At 39.6% G+C, this 21,937-nt stretch overlaps 1 protein-coding gene across 1 annotated transcript in view; it reads right to left on the reverse strand.

The window, feature by feature from the left end:
* The window catches only part of LOC136877107 (lachesin), a 1,203,705-nt gene that overhangs the window by 661,409 nt on the left and 520,359 nt on the right, over positions 1 to 21,937 (reverse strand). The window lies entirely within an intron of this gene.

Raw genomic sequence — 21,937 nt, forward strand, 5'->3', positions numbered from 1 at the left:
GTTTTACACTAGGTAAATCATTGAAGTTGTACTGAACACATCAAATAGCTGTGCGATGAACGAGTTAGCTACGCGGTATAGATTTTTTTAAATTTTCGTACTAAGCAAATCATTTGAAGTGTTAGCTATGCGATATGTGCACAGTGTGTTTTTTTTTTTTTTGATTTTCGTGATAGGCGAGATAGCTATGCGATATGTGCACAGTGTGTGTGTTTTACACTAGGTAAATCATTGAAGTTGTACTGAACACATCAAATAGCAGTGCGATGAACGAGTTAGCTACGCGGTATAGATTTTTTTTATTTTCGTACTAAGCAAATCATTTGAAGTGTTAGCTATGCGATATGTGCACAGTGTGTTTTTTTTTATTTTCGTGATAGGCGAGATAGCTATGCGATATGTGCACAGTGTGTGTGTTTTACACTAGGTAAATCATTGAAGTTGTACTGAACACATCAAACAATGTTCTTACAGTGTTCGATTCTAGGCTTGCTATGCTTCAATCTAAACAAAGGTATCCCCTAACATGTTGTACAGCGTTCGATTCTACTTGTTTAGTGATCTGAACACATCAATCATTGTTCTGATCACATGTAACGACATCGAGTGCAGTGTTCAATTCTAGTCTTGTTATGTTTCAATCTAAACAAAGGTATCCCCTAACATGTTGTACAGCGTTCGATTCTACTTGTTTAGTGATCTGAACACACCAAACAATGTTTTAATCACATGTTGTATCGAGTACAGTGTTCGATTCTACTTATTTTGTGTTCTGAACACATCAATCAATGTGCAGTGTTCAATTCTAGTCTTGTTATGTTTCAATCTAAACAAAGGTATCCCCTAACATGTTGTACAGCGTTCGATTAGTGTTCTGAACACACCAAACAATGTTTTAATCACATGTTGTATCGAGTACAGTGTTCGATTCTACTTATTTTGTGTTCTGAACATATCAATCAATGTTCTGATCACATGTTGTACTGGCTGTCTCATAAGGAGCTATGTATAGCCACCATCTTGCATGAGCCATCTTGCGCAAGCATCCTTAGGGAGGCTCTAGCCAAGGATCCTTAAGCCGCCTCATAAGAGCAACCACCATCTCGCGCAAGCATCCCTCATAAGGAGCCATGTATAACCGCCATCTTGCGCAAGCATCCCAAGGGCGTCTATGTATAGCGATCATCTCGCATAAGCACCTTTAAGGAGTCATGTATAGCCACCATCTTGTGCAATTAGCGTCGAGAGAGGACTGATGTAGAATTTTTCTTTTTTAAATTATCCGCCACCACATAGAGTGTAGCACTGAGGTTTGCGATGTAAGATGGTGGATGACAGCTGCGCGTGAGTTTGTAAAGCACGTGGAATTTACCGCCACCGGGCAGCTCGGCGCTCAAAGATGGCGGATGACAGCTAACAGAACTTTTCAAATTACCCGCTACTACAGAGAGCAGGGCGGATGGTAGCTGTCAAAAAAAAGCACGTGAGTTTGTAAAGCACGTGGAATTTGCCGCCACCACATAGAGGGCAGCACGGTGCTCGAAGATGGCGGATGATAGCTAACAGAACTTTTCAAATTGCCCGCTACTACAGAGGGCAGCACGGTGTTCTGTAGATTAAAGATGGCGGATGACAGCTGACGAAATTGCCCGCAGCACGGTGCTCAAAGATGGCGGATGACAGCTGCACGTGGCTTTGTTTACTAAACAAGAGCACGTGGAATTTGCCGCCACCACATAGATGGCAGCACGGTGCTCTCTTGATTAAAGATGGCGGATGACAGCTAACAGAACTTTTCAAATTGCCCGCTACTACAGAGAGCAGCATGGTGTTGTGTAGATTAAAGATGGCGGATGACAGCTGATGAAATTACCCGCAGCACAGTGCTCTATTGATTAAAGATAGCGGACGACAGCTGTCAAAAAAGCACGTAGCTTTGTTTACTAAACAAGAGCACGTGGAATTTACCGCCACCACAGGTATCTAGCTAAAGATGGCAGCACGGTGCTCTCTTGCGGGTGACAGCTGTCAAAAAGCATGTAGAATTTGCCACCGGCATAAAGAGGGCAGCACGGTGCTCTCTGGCGGTTGACAGCTGTCAGAAAAGCACATGGGTTTGTAAAGCGTGTAGAATTTACCACCACCACATAGAGGGCAGCACGGTGATTAAAGATGGCGGATGATAGCTGACAAAAAAGCGCATAGGTTTGTTTCCAAACAAGAGCACGTGGAATTTGCCGCCACCGGGCAGCACTGAGGTTTGCGATGCAAGATGGCGGATGACAGCTGTGACGTACCACATTTCAAAGGTAAGTAGCTAAAGAGGGCAGCACGGTGCTCAAAGATGGCGGATGACAGCTGCACGTAGCTTTGTTTCCAAACAAGAGCACGTGGAATTTGCCGCCACTACATAGAGTGCAGCACTGAGGTTTGCGATGCAAGATGGCGGATGACAGCTGTGACGTACCACATTTCAAAGGTAAGTAGCTAAAGAGGGCAGCACGGTGCTCTATGGATTAAAGATGGCGGATGACAGCTGCACGTGGCTTTGTTTCCAAACAAGAGCATGTGGAATTTGCCGCCACTACATAGAGTGCAGCACTGAGGTTTGCGATGCAAGATGGCGGATGACGTACTACATTTCAAAGGTAAGTAGCTAAAGAGGGCTGCACGATGCTCTCTGGATTAAAGATGGCAGATGACATCTGCACGTGGCTTTGTTTACCTCGCGCTAGTTAGGTTAAGTTGGTAGCACTAAGGTTTAGACCCGTCAAGATGGCAGCACTGCTGATGACAGGTGACGAATTTTGCGGCTACTGCGATATAGAGGGCAGCGCAGTGCTTTGTGGTTTAAAGATGGCGAATGACAGCTGTCAAAACAGCACGTGGCTGTCAAAAAGCACGTGGCTTTGTTTACCTCTCGCTAGTTAGGTTAAGTTGGTACCACTAAGGTTTAAGTCCGTCAAGATGGCAGTACTGAGGTTAGCGATGCGTTGTTGTCTGTCAAAAAGCACGTGGCTTTGTTTACAAATCTGTCAAAAAGCACGTGGCTGTCAAAAAACACGTGGCTTTGTTTACCTCATGCTAGTTAGGTTAAGTTGGCACTAGTGAGGTTTAGGCCCGTCAAGATGGCAGTACTGAGGTTAGCGATGCGTTGTTGTCGATGACAGCTGTCAAAAAGCACGTGGCTGTCAAAAAACACGTGGCTTTGTTTACCTCATGCTAGTTAGGTTAAGTTGGCACTACTGAGGTTTAGGCCCGTCAAGATGGCAGCAGTGAGGTTAGCGTTGCGTTGTTGTCGATGACAGCTGTCAAAAAGCACGTGGCTTTGTTTACAAATTCAAATCTCAAGCCAAAATTCAAATTTCCCGCCAAAATTCAAATTTCCCGCGGGAGGTGGAGGCCTCTCCCGAGAGCCGGAGGTGGCGGTGGCCGCCGAACCATCCAATTATACTACTCACTTCTATACATTCCCTATCCCACCGTCGCCGTAATACTAAAAAAAAGTGACAAATATTTGCAGTTAGTGAAGTTTTTACAAGAACTTAATAAAATATTTATGATACGTATTGAATATTATTACTTAAAGGAATCTTATAAATTAGACAACCTTAGACTTCAGCGGTATATCCCGGACTTCAGAAAAACTATAGAGCCCAGGATACCTCCTCATTCATTTTCTTACTACTTATGAATGAACGAAGACAGTGAACAGAATCCCATACCGACACTCCAAATTACGGAGAACATACGCCCATCGCAATCACACACAACTAGTTTTGTTAGTGATAGAAAATACAAAACATATTTCAATTAACAAACTGTCACAAAACATAATTAAACTAATTTACTGATACAGTACCTATCCTTGAATTGGACAACCTTAGCCTTCCCAGGTATTTCCAGGACTTCAAGTAAGTTATCAAAGTCCAGGATACCTCTTCATTAACTGTATGCAATTTTCTCTGTTTCCACCTTCTTTAGACTTCTTTTCCCATACTCATATGATAATCTTACATAATTTTTCTGTTCTTCCTTATTTCTTTAGTTATCTGTTTAATAGCTAGCAGGTGCGTGTAGTATTGTATGCTCCCATCAAGACTAAATTATTCCTCCCTTATCCCTTTTTATTAACATTTTCGTTCTAATTGCCATATTTTCATTTAATTTGCAAAATTCTAATAGTGTTCACTTCTTGTTACACTCTGTCCTTATTATTTGTCATTCTATGACTTTCATTCTTTGGACTACCTTTTTTCACAATATTCTGTCATCCCTTGATTAATTTATTCCTCTAAAGCACTCCACTAATATTTCTTCTAGCAGCTTCTTCAACCCATCCCTCCTTTAGCCCTCAGTTTGAATTTCATTTCGTACTGATATGCTATGCCTAGAATTTCACCTCCTCCCACTGTTTCTCAACTAATACTTAACTATTTGTTTCACAATATATGCCCGTATACTCATCCCTTCCCACATCTTTCTCACTCCACTATTTGCAGTAACACAAGCGCATACAACACGAAACCAGGTGAGTTACGGATTCTGACGTCAAGCTCGTCATTAAAATATTTACTTTATAACGATGGGACTAAAATTAGGACTATCATTACTGTTCATCGCCTTAATTAAGGTACAACCCCAGCATTTGTATGGTGTTAAAATGAGAAACCACGGGAAACCATCTTCAGGACTGCCGACAGTAAGGTTCGAACCCACTATCTCCCGAATACAAGCTCACAGAGGCGTGACCTTAACCCCATAGCCCCATAGCCAGCTCACTCGGTGCTCCCTTTCTTTTCAATTTTCTTTTCGTTCAACCGACACATATAAGTCTTAATGCGACGATGGAATAGCGTGACCTTAAGTTAGGTACCATTCCGGCATTTACCTGGTGAAGAAGCGGAAAACCACGGAAAACCACTTTGAGGCAGGCTGAGGTGGGAATCGAATCCCCTTTACTCAGCTGACCTCCCGCGACTGAGTAGACCCCGTTCCAGTCCTCCTACCACTTTTCAATTCGTGGCAATGCCGGGAAACGAACCCGGGTCCTCGGAGGGGGCAGCCAATCACACTGACCACTACACCACAGAGGTGGACACTCATGATTTTGTTAAATAGGACAGGAGCAGGTTGACTGTAATATAAGTGGGAGCTATTGAATTCTGGGTTTCTTAAACAAATTATATCAGTCGATATGATGCGATGCGATAGGAAATAGTGAAAAATAATATGCAATTTTATTTGCTTAATGGGAATTGACAGCGAAGTATGGAATAAAAATTCAGTGTTTATAGACAACAACGGACACTTATATATATACTTCCTGACTTTGAAATGATGAAATAGAATATAGCCCAATGAGCAATTCTGTGCACATTGCATAAAGTACCTTATAAACGACTACGTTTGAGCTCTACATCCCTGAGATATCGGGGCATAAAAAGTTCCTACATGCGAGCTGCCGAGTTGACCTCATAAAGTTCAACAACTCGCACGTTATTGGCCGGCACTAATTCGTTTACTGCGACTATTCGTGTCCACCATATAAACGACGTTAGTTCCAGCTATGTTGACATGGTGGCACGAAACATCCTCCCACCACGTAACGCGGAATTCCAGGCCAACTCCTTCCTTTCTGACTTAACCAATTCCATTCGTTGTACTTATTTGCCACCACAAACTAGAAGTTGAACAGATCCTAGTTATGGAACCACACATCAACCCAGGGGTGGCCAACCCGCAGCACATACGCAGCATGCCACTTTTTTGTTCTGAATTCCGCATTTGCTACTCCACAAAATCGTACGCCCCACCCTACCCTTCTAGTAAAATATTCTAGAAATAATTAATATTTTGCATTTCCAGCTATTTGTTCAGAATTAAAGTAGGAGAGTTTGTTAGAAGAGAAAAATATCAAAAACAATTCTAAATAATGACTTTTACATGTATTTGTCTACCACTTTGTCCAGTGTCCTTATTCCGGATCTGGGATGAGATGAAATCAGATAACAATTCATCTACTCTAATTTCTAATTTTCTGAGTTCCATTTTCTAGAAATTTCTAATTTTCTGAGTTCCATTTTCTAGAAATTAAGCCACCCATTCAAGCATTACCTAGTCCAATATTCCTCATTTCCATCAGTAATATCCCATGACCTACCATATTAAAAGCCTTGGATACGTCAATAGCGATAATGTCCATTTGACTTCCTGAATCTAAAATTTCTGCTATATCTTGCTGGAATCCTGCACTTCACTACAATAACCTCTCTTAAGCCCGAACTGCCTTGTATTAACCAGTTAGTAATTTCTCAAACGCGTCTAATATAATCAGAAAAAAATGCTTTCCCTGAGCTTACAAACCCGTATTGTTGTCCACTAGCATTCTTGCGACAGCTGTACTTCATGCGTGACGGTGCTCCCGTACAATTTAGTCTCTTTGCCTGGATATATCTTAATGCATATTAACTTGAGCGCTGCTTAGAGCTGGCCACCGCGATCATCTGACTTGAACCCTGCAATATTAATTTTACAGGGACGTTAATTCAGATATGTATTTGACTGCTGTTGATTACAAACCAAAAAAAGGTCGGATATTTCTGCAATATTTATTTATTTCCGGACACAAGCTCTCATATAATTTTTCTTCGCTCTATGAGAGTTATCCGTTCCTGAAATTTTTCCCTTGAGTTTTGATCCACCTATCTTCTTCTTCTTTCGTTACGGCCTCTGTAGGAACACGGGAGGATTTATCATGGTTTGAGGTTTCTCCTTTTCCTTCCAGAATCTCCTCATATCCTCTCTCGTTCAATCCGTTCTTCAGCTTATATTTTCAGTATCCTCTTCCCTTGTCTTCCCCACTGGTGTTTCTATATCCTATTCCTGTACTCCTCTCTATCACTGAGCTCTGGCATAGTGGTTGGTGCATATTTATTTCTCCATTTCTCTGTCCCTTCAACCTTCATCTCCGTCTCAGTCCAGTCCTTCCAGAGTTCGACAACCCACCTAGTTCCTGTCTTTCCTCTCATCCTACCCGTTGTTTACCATACTCTTCTAGTCATTCTCTCAATGAACATCCTGATCACAGGTCCAGAAAATCGTACTCTTTTGAGTCTTATTTATTCGGAGATTGTCCTTATCCTTCGGTGCAGATCGTCCCTTTGATTTCCGTTCCCATCTTTCACCTCCTCGTTTTCGTCCCTGTACCTATCTTCTTTCTGCAGCTGCTCTGCCCCATTGTGTCATCGTCTCTACTGCATATAGTACCACGTTCCTCACTGTTACCTTGTAGTGCCTGAGCTTCCCGTCTCTTGATATGCTTCTTTCCTAGTAGAATTCTCTGGTCTAAGGGTAGGAAGTCCTCATAATTTTCACCCTCCCTTTTATCGCATCTCTTCTTCTGTTCTTTCGTGTTACATATCTCAAAGATACTAGAACTTTTCGACCTTCTGGCACGGTGCCTTCTGGTGTTTTTCTATCTCCGGTAGCGTTCAGAGTCTTTGCCTTTTCGTAGGCGATCCGCAACCCTACCCTTCTGGCTATTTCGCTCATGGTGTCGAGTTGCTTCTTTGCACCTTCTTCCGTCTCGCTTACGATGGCTATGCCACCCGCAAAGGCTGGGCAGTCCACCTGTGTCCTGTTATCTTTCTTGTTCTCCATATGTGTCTTTGGTACCGCCATCCTTTCATTTGTTGCCATCCCTTGTCTGATAATTTCATCCATCATCATCATCATCATCATCATCATCATCATCATTATCCAAAGGCTTTGCCTTGTCACTGCAACCACTGATCTCTTCCCTCTGCGATCTTTTTCATCTCTCTATAACCTTGGCATCCCATCATCTCAACTACCTCTTCAATTATCTTCTTTCATGGTTTCCCTCTGCCTCTCTTTCCCATCACCTTGCCTTCGAACAAGTTCCTTATGAAGTCATTATGCCGGATAATATGACAAAAAACTAATATCGGTGGAAGTCCGTCTCACTGATCGAACCCGGTCTTAAACTTAAACTCTTCTGTTCCACCCCATATATAGAGATACAAGATAACATTGCTCGTCCGTTCCTAATAGGCACTTTCTGTATAGTCCAATCTTTCTTTTAACGCTCATTACACTGTGTGCACGTAGCGAAGATCACACAATTTACCGACTAGAGCACGAGTACTGAACTACAATGATTAGATATTTATCACTAGAAACGATTGAGTAATGCATGAGGGCTGTGGAAATCGTATGTACTCCTTAGCAAAGGGAATCATTTACAGTAAACTTCAAAGGTAAACATATTCTACCCACAGATGGCGGCTGTACGGACCTACAAAGTATGTTTCATTCAAAATGATATATCTCTGTGACTTTAATTAGCTCAGTGGCCCAGGTAGCTTTTTTTTTTTTTTTTTTTTTTTTTGCATTGTTGGATGCGCTTGAGAACGGTTGGCTGTTGAGAGAGCTCTTGCATTATTGTAGTGATAAAGTAGTGAAAACCTATTGAAATAGCTAAATTTTGTGTATATCTGATTCATTTAGTGCTGTTTATATAGTGGTGCTTATTGATTGTTGGTAGATATTGGGAGTAGTGGTATTTATTTAAATTTTGTAACAAGTAATTCGGTTGGTCTTCAGTAAATTACGTTTTCTAGGTTAAGTAGGCTAGCTAGGTGTACCTTGTTTCGAATTCAGGTTTAGGAAATACTTCAGGTATTAATATTAACTTTAAAATATTTGTAAATATATGTAGGTTCGTTGGTTATACTTACAAAGGCAGATTATCATAAGGAATAGTACCGTGACTTCTGCAACAACTTCTCCGGTATTTCGTATAGATATCCGTTCAAACTATCGCGAAGGTAATAATTTACTTCATTAAAAAACACGATACGCCTGTAAACTTCCATTTAAAAAGAAGTTAAAGAGATTACAAGGTAATAGTTAACAGTCGTTGTATTGTTATTGATTATTGTCGCTCCTCATATTCAAATACTGCATTGTTGGCTACAGTCGTGAACAAAGGGTGCAGTGTAGTCAAGTAAATATAAATAAAAATCAGCTGACCTTGTATTCCATTCATTTGTACTTCTGAGTAGGTAGTTATTAAAGTATCCGTAATTTATATTTCGCTCCCTCGATCTTTCATTATTTATGAGCGGTTAGGTAAAAAAAAAAAAAGGAAAAGTTCATCCCAGTAATTGCAGTTCAAGTCCCTGGAGTAGCAGTAGTTTTGATAGAAATATTTGAGAAATAACTGTAGACAACCTCGTATATTTCAGTAGGCCTAATTAAGGACACTTTTATTCTCCGTCCCGTGGAGTACGGACAATAATAGTAATCAACCAGCTGTAATAACCACATTTCAGTAGAATTGTAGTGAAGATAAGGTATAATATATTAGATAGTATCTTGCCAGTTATATTCGTGTTTTTCTTCGTGTACGGCAATCCTTTCGATACTTAAGCATTTAACCAAACGCAGTGTAGTGTAGTGTAGTGTAGTGTAGTGTAGATATATTGTAGTATAGATACAGTACATTTAGATAGAGCCGTATCTTGCCTGCTATATTCGTGTGTTATTTTTCGTGTGTATCTATTAGACCGTAATACAAATAATAATTTGTCTAAGCATTTAGCTTCGTTGGTAATCTTTGAGTACAGTAGTTCTTGCAAATTTCATTTCTGTTGTGCTTAGTTTAGTGACATACGGTACGGTACCGGTATCGTAATTAGGATACGTCTGAAAGTAGTTTAAAATTACTGTAGTGTACTGTACAGAAGTATACGAGTAATATTCTATTAGAATTTAGTGTGATTATTTTATTATTGTAAAATATTTGTGTAGTACTGGTGTAGTAGAGGTATCCGTAGAAACTCTTACTAAAATACTGTTGTTGTAATTAGAATAGGCTTAATTGCAGTTTGGAATTGTGTACTTCTTGTGTAGGCTATTACTTTCGATATTCAGTAATTAACAGCAGTTTTTATCCTGTCAGGGGTTGTAGGATAAAAAATAGAACACGACTAAGTAGTATTGTAGTGTAGTCGTATATTAATTACCTTATTGTTGTGTACTACCCCAGACAATATATCCCTCCGTTCATTTATTTTTTGGAAATAAGTTATTTTATTTTTAATTTCATTTTCCCCCCGTAAAGAATGGCTAAGGAGCGCGAGTGTACTTCCTGTGGGTGTGGCGAGGCATTGAGGGGTATGGGGGAGGAGTTGGAAAGTTTAAGGGAGATAATTAGGATTCTCACAGAAGACAGGAAGGAAGATAGAACTCCCTCAAACAATGTACAGGTTACAGTAGGTGTACAAGAGGGAGGGGAAGGAACGGGAGGAGTTGTAGAAGACAGGTGGTCTAATGTTCTAAAGGGGAAGGAGATTGCAGGCTAAGGGCTCTATTCAGGATCAGAATTCAGGGCAGGTGTATGTGCGAAATCGGTACGAGTCACTCCAGGTAGAACAACAGAGGGAAGATGAGGGACAGGGAACTGTTGCTGAGATGTGTGGAAGTAGGAGGACGGGAAAGGTAGGAAAGGAAAATGTAGAGTAGAGGATAGGAAAGGACAGGTGGAACAGGGTCATGGGAAGGAGAAAAGGGAGGAGGAAGTAGCTCCTGCAGCTATCAGGAAAGATAGGGCTCACCAGGAGGGGAGGGGATCAAATGAGGTGGTAGGTTTGAGGCACTCGTCATGGGGGATTCCATCGTTAGACACGTGGGGAAAGTGTGTGGAGGAAAGGGTACCAGGGTAGAGTGTTATCCAGGAATTAGGTTGAGGCAGATGTTGAGGAAAGTAGAAGAGAGGGAGGAGGGGAAGGATACGGTGGTAGTGTTTCTTGTTGGTACCAACAACGTAAGGCAAGCTGATATAAGTACCAACATAGTTGGAGATGTGTGGGATCTGGTAAATGCAGCACGGGTGAAGTTTAAGAAAGCGGAGATTGTTATTAGTGGAATACTGTGTAGAAGGGATACTGATTGGAAGGTGATTGGTGATTTAAATGAGACTATGGAGTGGGTATGTGGGAAACTGGGAGTGAAATTTCTAGATCTTAATGGGTGGGTAGGAGATAGGGATCTGCGCTCAGATGGCCTCCATTTAAACCGCAGTGGTACGTATAAGTTAGGAAATTTGTTTGGAAGGGTAATAGGGAGGTACATTCAGGGAAACGGGATGGCCTAGGGAGCGGTGATAAGCGAACAGGGAACTGGAAATCAAGTAGGGATGACACAAAATTGTTAGTGTTGAACTGTAGAAGTATTGTAAGGAAAGGAATAGAATTAAGTAATTTAATAGATATATATTTACCAGATATTGTAATAGGAGTTGAATCATGGCTGAGAAATGATATAATGGATGCAGAAATTTTCTCACGGCACTGGAGTGTGTATCGTAGAGATAGGATAGGAAGGGTGGGAGGGGGAGTGTTCATTCTGGTGAAAGAAGAACTTTTAAGCTACGAAAACGTTAAAGATGAGACACATGAAATTCTAGGTGTAAGGCTCATTTCTAAAGATAATAGGCAACTTGATATATTTGGAATGTACAGATCGGGAAAGGGTAGCACTGATGCGGATTCGGAATTATTTGATAGGATAGTCAGCTATGTGGGAAACGACATGGAAAGAAATGTGATTGTAGCGGGAGATCTGAATTTGCCAGATGTCAATTGGGAAGGAAATGCGAACGACAGGAAGCACGACCAACAAATGGCAAATACGTTAATATGGGAAGGACAGCTGATTCAGAATGTGATGGAACCGACCAGAGGGAAAAATATCCTGGATGTTGTGCTGATAAAACCAGATGAGCTCTGTAGAGAAACTGTAGTAATCGATGGTATTAGTGATCATGAAGCTGCTTTTGTGGTAGTTAAAAATAAATGTGATAGAAAGGAAGGTCTTAAAAGTAGGACTATTAGGTAGTACCATATGGCTGATAAAGCAGGCATGAGGCAGTTCCTAAAAAGTAACTATGATCGGTGGAAGACGGTAAATAAAAATGTAAACAGACTCTGGGATGGGTTTAAAGAAATTGTTGAGGAAAGCGAAAACAGGTTTGTACCTTTAAGGGTGGTAAGGAATGGTAAAGACCCACCTTATTATAATACAGACATAAAGATACTAAGAAGGAGGTGCAGACTGGAAAGAAATAGAGTTAGAAGTGGCTGTGGAAATAAGGAGAAATTGAAGGAACTTACTAGAAAATTGAATCTAGCAAAGAAGGCAGCTAAGGATAACATGATGTCAAGCATAATTGGCAGTCATACGAATTTTAGTGAAAAATGGAAGGGTGTGTATAGGTATTTTAAGGCAGAAACAGGTTCCAAGAAGGACATTCCAGGAATAATTAATGAACAAGGGGAGTGTGTATGTGAGGATCTTCAAAAGGCAGAAGTATTCAGTCAGCAGTATGTAAAGATTGTTGGTTACAAGGATAATGTCGAGATAGAGGAGGAGACTAAGGCCAAAGAAGTAATAAAATTTACATATGATAACAATGACATTTACAATAAGATACAAAAGTTGAAAACTATAAAAGCGGCTGGAATTGATCAGATTTCTGGGGATATACTAAAGACAATGGGTTGGGATATAGTACCATATCTGAAGTACTTATTTGATTATTGTTTGGTCGGAGGAGCTATACCAGATGAATGGAGAGTTGCTATAGTAGCCCCTGTGTATAAAGGAAAGGGTGATAGACATAAAGCTGAAAATTACATACCAGTTTGACATGAATTGTATGTAAGCTTAGGGAAGGCATTCTTTCTGATTATATTAGACATGTTTCTGAAATTAATAACTGGTTCGATAGTAGGCAATTCGGTTTTAGGAAAGGTTATTCCACTGAACCTCAACTTGTAGGATTCCAGCAAGATATAGCAGATATCTTGGATTCTGGAAGTCAAATGGACTGTATCGCGATTGACCTGTCTAAAGCATTTGATAGGGTGGATCATGGGAGACTACTGGCAAAAATGAGTGCAATTGGACTAGACAAAAGAGTGACTGAATGGGTTGCTATATTTCTAGAAAATAGATCTCAGAGAATTAGAGTAGGTGAAGCTTTACCTGACCCTGTAATTTTTTTTGCTAGGGGCTTTACGTCGCACCGACACAGATAGGTCTTATGGCGACGATGGGATAGGAAAGGCCTAGGAGTTGGAAGGAAGCAGCCGTGGCCTTAATTAAGGTACAGCCCCAGCATTTGCCTGGTGTGAAAATGGGAAACCACGGAAAACCATCTTCAGGGCTGCCGATAGTGGGATTCGAACCTACTATCTCCCGGATGCAAGCTCACAGCCGCGTGCCTCTACGCGCACGGCTAACTCGTCCGGTCCTGTAAAAATTAAGAGGGGAATTCCTCAAGGCAGTATTATCGGACCTTTATGTTTTCTTATGTATATAAATGATATGAGTAAAGGATTGGAATCGGAGGTAAGGCTTTTTGCGGATGATGTTATTCTCTATAGAGTGATAAATAAGTTACAAGATTGTGAGCAACTGCAACGTGACCTCGAAAATGTTGTGAGATGGACAGCAGGCAATGGTATGTTGATAAACGGGGTTAAAAGTCAGGTTGTGAGTTTCACAATTAGGAAAAGTCCTCTCAGTTTTAATTACTGCGTTGATGGGGTGAAAGTTCCTTTTGGTAATCATTGTAAGTATCTGGGTGTTAATATACGGAAAGATCTTCATTGGGGTAATCACATAAATGGGATTGTAAATAAAGGGTACAGATCTCTGCACATGGTTATGAGGGTGTTTAGGGGTTGTAGTAAGGATGAAAAGGAGAGTGCATATAAGTCTCTGGTAAGACCCCAACTAGAGTATGGTTCCTGTGTATGGGACCCTCACCAGGATTACCTGATTCAAGAACAGGAAAAAATCCAAAGAAAAGCAGCTCGATTTGTTCTGGGTGATTTCCGACAAAAGAGTAGCGTTACAAAAATGTTGCAATGTTTGGGTTGGGAAGAATTGAGAGAAAGAAGAAGAGCTGCTCGACTAAGTGGTATGTTCCGAGCTGTCAGTGGAGAGATGGCGTGGAATGACATTAGTAGACGAATAAGTTTGAATGGCGTTTATTAAAGTAGGAAAGATCACAATATGAAGATAAAGTTGGAATTCAAGAGGATAAACTGAGCCAAATATTCATTTATAGGATGGGGAGTTAGGGATTGGAATAACTTACCAAGGTAGACGTTCAATAAATTTCCGATTTCCTTGAAATCCTTTAGAAAAAGGCTAGGAAAGCAACAGATAGGGAATCTGCCACCTGGGCGACTGCCCTAAATGCAGATCAGTATTGATTGATTGATTGGCATAACGTAAATAGAGTATAAATGAATCAGGTGGTGTAGGTGATGAACGTTCAAATTTTTAGTTTAGGTCTTTTATTTTATGCACTTATCTTACAATAAATATTGCCGAAAATCCTAACTCTACATCTTGCTTGAACTATCAGTAGTAATAATCTCATTTACGTGCAATTTTAAGCGGACAAATGCACTAGAATTCATTGATTTTCCTAAATTCTCCGTACCTTGGACATTATTTGAGTTTGAATCATGAAATTTTACACACTGATTTAAATACTTTTTTCTTAGATATAATCATTAATCAGTTACTTTAGAAAAAGGTTTCGGATGATTTTTTTTTTTCAAATTTGAATTTTGGTCATACTGAGGTACATTTTTCTCAGCAACGCCGAACTCCTGAACCTAGTAATTGTTTTAGTGATTTCTAATAACTTTATGATTTAGTGCCTGCAGGCACTTTTAATTTCATGTCTATTCCGACTTTTTAAATAAATTAACTTTCCAATTTGAAAAGAAAGCGTATATATTAACTCCAAAGTTCATAAAATGGCGTATTTTGTAATTTCATTCAGGAAGATGAGTGAAAGCCTATCTATCTATCTGTCCATCAAGTTTCAGTACCTGTAGTAATTCAAGAGAAAAGGTACATTTGTCATGGAAAGAGGAAGTCCAGGAAATGGCGATTGAATTTCACAATGTACGTCTCAAATGAAAACAAACTTTCCGTAGTAATCGCCAAGCTTGACCAACAGGAAATGACTTTTCACATCATTCTTCAATACTCCATGTGTGATAACGTCAACTCACTGGACAAAACAGACGTAAAGAGTTCAGCAAAGATGAAAAAATAGAGCAATGCATGAAAAAAAAGAGGCGAGGCACTTGACGTGCATTTATTAGGTGTTTGCTGCACAAGGGTAATGAATTCAATTAAATATTTTCGGACTATATTTCCTTCATAATAAGCTGGTAATTTCAGTAATAACAAAAATATTATAATTTTGAAGGATTTCGTTCACATGTGTTAGTAGGAATGCATGTGTGAATAATCTGTTTTTGCTTGAACTATCAATAGTAATAGTTTCATTTACATGCAATTTTAAACTGTTACTACTTACTGTTTCAATTTTAGCTGCTATAAAATTAATTACGCTTCGGCAGTAGCTCCAACTTCACCGCTAGCAATTAACTATTATTTTAAGTTGCTACCATTAAATGGGTATATTTTCGTAAATTCTAATGGTTCTTAAGCGGAGATATGCACTAGAATTCATTGATTTTCTAAATTCTCTTTAACTTGGATGTTATTTGAGTTACAATCATGAAGCTTTACACACTGATTCAAATACTTTGTTCTTAGATATAAACATTAATCAGTTAATTTAGATAAAATAGTTTTGAAAAAATATGTTTTCATATGAACTAGTAACTTAACATCTTTGCTTATATTTCCGAATAGTTCGATGAAAAGATGTGACCAAACGCAAAGTTACAGTATAGAATGGCCAATTTGGTCGCAAAAAGTAAAGGATAGTAATATAATAAGTTTTCACATGACAAATAATAAATTAAAAAAACTAAGAAAGAACAATTTCAATGTGATTAAACAGTGTAATGATAATCCAAATCTTACAATAATCTAAAGAACAAAATATAATTTACAACAACAAACATTGTGTTCGATTGTTGCACTAACTGGCTTCAATTCTACAATTTCCTTTTGAAGTGCAGGGATTCGAAAAATTCCCCATTTACCCAATCAGTTTGGGGTGGTTTGTTCCTCCAAATAACATCCTTCCATTGATACAATAGTCTATCACTTTAATGGATTTTCTTGACTACTTTCTGAGTAGCTCATGGTCACAAGAATGTGATCATGAAAACACAGTAACCAAAATGGCGGGAATATATATGAAAGTTTTTCAAGGCATGCCGACATACCATCTATTCAACTATGCCCAAGCTACATTACTTTAAGCATTTTTCTGTACATCAGATGCAAAGTAAACCCCTAAAGATGCAAGGTATATCCGTTTTAAGGTATGATAACTGATGGTAGTTAGTATTATATAGTACTAAAAGAAATTATGATACGACTTTCAATAATCAGGACCACGGAGTCGCGAGCTATACTCATTTTATAGTGCCGTGACAATCGTGGTTTCAAGACCAAGCCCTCACTATTCGCAATAACGCAAGCATTCACTGAAACTAATTTTAAAGTATATTTTCACCATTTACATTCTCAACCGTGTATTAACCACTTAGATATCACTAATAGTTGCAAACTTTAGGAAGCCGAATATACTGTACGCCATAAAACAAACCTAATATAGTCACCCTACGCACGGTACTTCCAGTTTACTTTCAATCCAGATGACAACGAAGTGAAAGTTTCAAAATACCCACATTGACTAGCCGGGATTTGAACCACAGCTTCATTGGTTCTAAGCCAGCGAATATACCACTCGGCGAACACGCCCGCATTTCCAGTTAGTTTATTTATTTATTTATTTATTTATTTATTTATTTACTTATTTATTTATTTACTAGTAGAAGTACCCGTTCTTCGTACGGGTTATCAGAATCTGTTACTCATACTATCGGTGTGACTGACTTCATTACATATTTATATCACTGGTGTATTTACTTAAGTACGTAGAAATTATTTGTCATGTTTGGAATTATAGTGTATCTTCTTCTTCTTCTTTTCTTCATGGGGCCTCTAAATATTAGTTCATAATTAGCGTCGACCTCTAAGATCTTTTGCTACAATGTTTTTCCTTCATTCCCATCTAGATATACCTGCTTCCTTCACAAAGCTGTAGGTTTAGTGTAAGTATACTTCTGCTAGATAGTACCACAAATATAAATATTATTGAATGTATTTGTTTGATTCGACATTTCGTAACTATTACAAATGATCATGGAAATACGCGATGCATAAAAGAAACTACTATAATTATCCAGAATTATAATTCTCAGGACTTGTCACTCATGTCACACATCATATCGTGAATCTGAGTATAAATGTTGAGAAATTTTTTCAAGTCATGGGCGCACCATCTTGATAATTGTGTACAGTAACTTATATAGGTTGTTTTCATGGTTACAATGATCGTAAAAGTGGACCAAAATATCGGCACTAATAACATCAGTGATCCTACTACTCCATGATTTTATACAAAATATTTTAAACTATGGGTAATAGACTCCGCAAAATGCTGAAATCTAAGCCAGTACGTAAAAACGGAGGCTCGTCGGCAACCGCTGTATTACGGAGATCTCCGGGGCTATTATTTTTATACTTCATTCCCATTCCATCCCCGCCCAAACGTCTTACACAACAGTTTATTTTTTCCAGATAGTAAGTCATATGTGTATCAGTTTTGGTTGGCAGCTATGCATAATCTAACTGCTGTAAAATAATGGAGCTGACGTTGCCATGGTTCGTTTCTTTATCTGATTCATACAGCAGGGATAGTGAGGTTCCAGTATCTCCATAACGGTTTGTTTTAGGGCCTTAAAACATGGTTTACCGAGTTTTGTTCTTTGCGTCAAGGGGCTTAAAATGAGCTTTGTCTCGTCTCGTCCTTGTAGGACAAATTCTATTCCGCCTATATTAGCCTATTATTTTAATACCTGTATATCTACCCCCGTCGCCCCCCCACCACGAATTGTTTTGAAAATAAAATACAGCCCGTGTTACTCACTGGCAATGTAGCTTTCTATTGTACCATTATATTTAACCGCGAGAATGGATATTTAACGCACTAAAAATTTTGCAGTAGGACGCCGCTTGTGAGGGCGTGATGCTATACAGAGCGCGGGAATCGTGAAGGTGATTTCCCGAGACAAGGCGTGGTCATGTGTGACGAAGAAAGAATATGTGAGGAAGAAAGAAAGAGAGATGGGATTTTGTCTGGGGGAGAGATCTGCCATCTTAACAGAGATTTTAGCGGGAGCAGACAGGCCCACCACATTACGAAAATTGTGTCGTAATTCCCGTAATTGAAGGCTTCTCAGGAAAATAAAAAGATGGAAATGATTGCTAGAATTTTACGAAGCTAGAGATACCTCTAGGTTTATTAACATAGAATAGGATCAATAAATATGTACCAAGCAGAACCACCGTGGGAAGCTCTGTAGTGGCCACATTCCAGACTCAAGTTGTTTCTCGGGACTTTCCTTGGCGTCCTTTGGTGTGTTGCCTCATATAAAAGCTGAGTGATATGGGGGAGATCATCCAGTTGACGATCATATTGCTGCCAGCACGCGTCGCACGTCTGCCTAGATTGCGCCAGAAGCCTTTTGTTCAGAACAAAGACAGTGGGTAATTATTACAGTGCGATAACTTTGATCCAGTGGATCGGTGACTTACAGAGTTACAGGTGGTGGATTTATAGGTGGCGCGATGTTCAGATACCTATCAGTGAGATCGCCTGTGGTTAATTGTATCAGCAACAAAAGAACGCCGTACTTATAGACTCTGATAATAGCGGTAGGGGCGAAGCTCCCGAGGTGCCGAGGAAGGTTGGACAATAGGCTAAGGAGGTCTATATTTATCCTCTGATAGACTGTTGAATCCAATTAAGCGGGCATAAAAACACAATAACCGAGTGGATAGTCTCTAGAGCAGAAAATAGTTTGTGGCATAGTGCACAAGTTAGCGAGTATTCAGTTATACGAGAATGGAGGACGAGGAATGTATATTGCAAAGTGTTAGCGCTGTATGTTAGCTCAACCTACATGAAGTCCAGAATATTGCGTTATGTTTAAAGTTAATATTTCATTGTAGTAAGAAGTCGAGATATTCCGAGGGAAGTGAGGTGCAAGAACTTCAGAACGTGGCTTCGAAGACGCTACATCGAACGAGGCATCCCTCAAGAAGAAGACAGCACCATGGACCAGCGGGGCAGGAAGACCGGACTCCAAGAATCGACCCTGGCTGAGACCTCTACCGTGATGGGCTAAATCCTGATAGCCTACCCGGAGGGAGAGAGGAGGAGATCACCATAATGAGATAAGTGGACTATGAGATACTAGACATGTGGTAGGGTTAAGGTGTCATGCAGAGATAGTAGAATTAAACTTGTAAATATTAATATAGGATTTGATTGTGGCCCATCAGGCTGCATATTAAGATTGTTTTGATATATCTAAGGGTAAGAGTAGTTAGATTTGTTTTTTTCATCTTTATGTAAAGCAGACAATGATGTAATCTTGATAACACGGCAAGATGTTGTGTGCCATGCGGATATAAGTTGCTTGAGAGTGGGAGACGGGATATGTCTTTGTGTCGGTCGTTGGATACGTTTTCTTTTCTCTTGTATGATTAGGGTACTTGTGTAATCATCCTTTCATCTTATGGGGAAGGGCAGACACATCTGCGTGATGTTAGGGGTGCATGCTAATCGTATTTCAATCATAGGCATGGCTCTATTTATGCAACTTAAATGAACGTGATCTGTAACGCTGGTGGAGACATTAGTATTATTGAACTCTGTGCGACTTTGCCAGACAGGGCTTGAACCACAGACCTCAGGTGACTGTGACCTCGTCGTAAATTTGACGATATTTGATTTATCGGGGTGTAGTATGATCGTAGACTTTTTATGTTATAATTGGGGCCCGTGCTTGTTTGTCAGTGAAATCGGATACATAGTGTAAGATGTATTTCCTCACTTATTTTGTGGCTATTTTGCTTTGTCAAGCGTAGATAAATGAAAGCCCCTTTGTGAAGTTAGCTCTGGGAGCACGAGAACCAGGATACTGGGTCGCAGCCGGTCGGTGTGTTTACAAATTTTTTGCTTAGGGCGAGTCCCTCATGGCTAGACGAAGTAGGTCAATGCACGGCCCGCACTCTGGGGGTAGCACAGCCATCTTGGTGGAGCCCGCGGGAAGGTCATCTTTCCTTTGAAACAGAGATGTTTTCTGGGGACACTGTTACCTCATTCATTCGAACGTTTATCTCCTTTCCTTTATTTTTTTGTTGTTTCTGCATTTCTTATGGTTGCATATTTACCCTTAAGTTATCTTGCACGATATAATTATTGTGAGAGTCCATCTGTTGACACGAAATTTTGCCTGGTGGACGTGGGTTCACGTCCGTGTAAATATGTAATTGAGGGCGCTAGAGTAGGTTATCTGAGATTATTTTCATTACTTATTGTGCTGCTATTTTTTTGTGTATATAAATATCCCGGTATGTGAGGAAACTTTCATAATAGCGATAATCTCTGCAGGTATCCTTAGTTCTACCATCATATCATTTTATGTCGCAGGCATAGGGATGCGGTTTCCATGTGGGGGAACACATCCGGTCTTTCTTGGTTCACAAATCGACAAACTTCAGCATAACGTCATCATCCAGATTGTATTTCCTTGGTTTTCCTTTTAAACTGTAGATGTGAGCCTTTTGGGCACTTATTTGGGCACTCCAGGTGCAATCATTGTAAATAATTTGAGTTATGAATACAAACTTATGCTCAAAATTCTGATCACAGCGAAAGCGTTCCTCATTTCGTAGTTTAATGTAATTGTATGAGTTCCCCATGATCCTCTCGTCATAAGAACCCAACTATCGACCACTTCTGCCGACTGCAGCTGAGCTGGTGCCCGTATGCAAGAGAAGGTGAGCAGGTAGGTATGATCCTGCAGTATTGATGTGCCCTGTAGGGTATACTATAGTTGGAGTAATTTTTAAATTGGTTCAGTATTTTTTGAGTCTATCCGCTACAAATAAATATACAAATTTTCTTCTTTATAATATTAGTATAAAAGTATGGATTACATCCCTACACATACGGTTGCCGTCAGGAAAGGCATCCAGCCGTAAAACAGGGTCGAATCCACATATGTGTGACACAGTTCGCACCCGCAACCCAACAGGTGTTCGTAAAGCGATAGAACAAGAAAAAGAAGAAGAAAAAGATACTCATTTTATAAATTCACCCGCTTTTTTATTCTTTTCACCCCCTTAAGTGGATTTTCCAAAAAGTGTGTGTTCATTTTTAAAGGAGATTCCAAGTACCAATTATAAAGTCTGCAACATCTTCATTTTTTGAGATATATGTATCCTTATATAAATAATTCAACTCCTTCCTCACTTTTGGTGAAATTTGACAAAAAATAAACTGTTGTGTTAAGAACTGGTTCTATGCCCATTGCCCTCCAAATTTTAGTTCTACCCATTGCACCCTCAATGAATGTGAGAGCAGAATCACATATACCAATAACTATTGCACTATAATCAATTAAAACAGTTTTTTGTAAGCGTTCCCAGACGCAATTATTGGAACTTTCATTTACATTTTGAGGCTGCCCATGGAGATATTTTTTTAAGAGTTTATCTCCACTGAGATCTTTGAAAACAGGTCCCATGCCTTCTATCATAACACTAGGAAGTGATTGTTTTTACTGATAACAAATAACACCTGCTGATGGTTTACGAAAACCACTATATAACTCCTCGCCTTTTGGGAACAACATATGTTGTAGGTGTGAAGCGTGGCATGGCTCAATTTACAGAGATATGCAGGCAATTTATATATCTTCTTAAGAACTAAATATGCACAAAACATAATAAAAGTGAATTACATTTTGTTCAGGAAACT

This window comes from Anabrus simplex, chromosome 7, assembly GCF_040414725.1.
Source record: "Anabrus simplex isolate iqAnaSimp1 chromosome 7, ASM4041472v1, whole genome shotgun sequence".
In the NCBI taxonomy this organism is placed as follows: domain Eukaryota; kingdom Metazoa; phylum Arthropoda; class Insecta; order Orthoptera; family Tettigoniidae; genus Anabrus; species Anabrus simplex.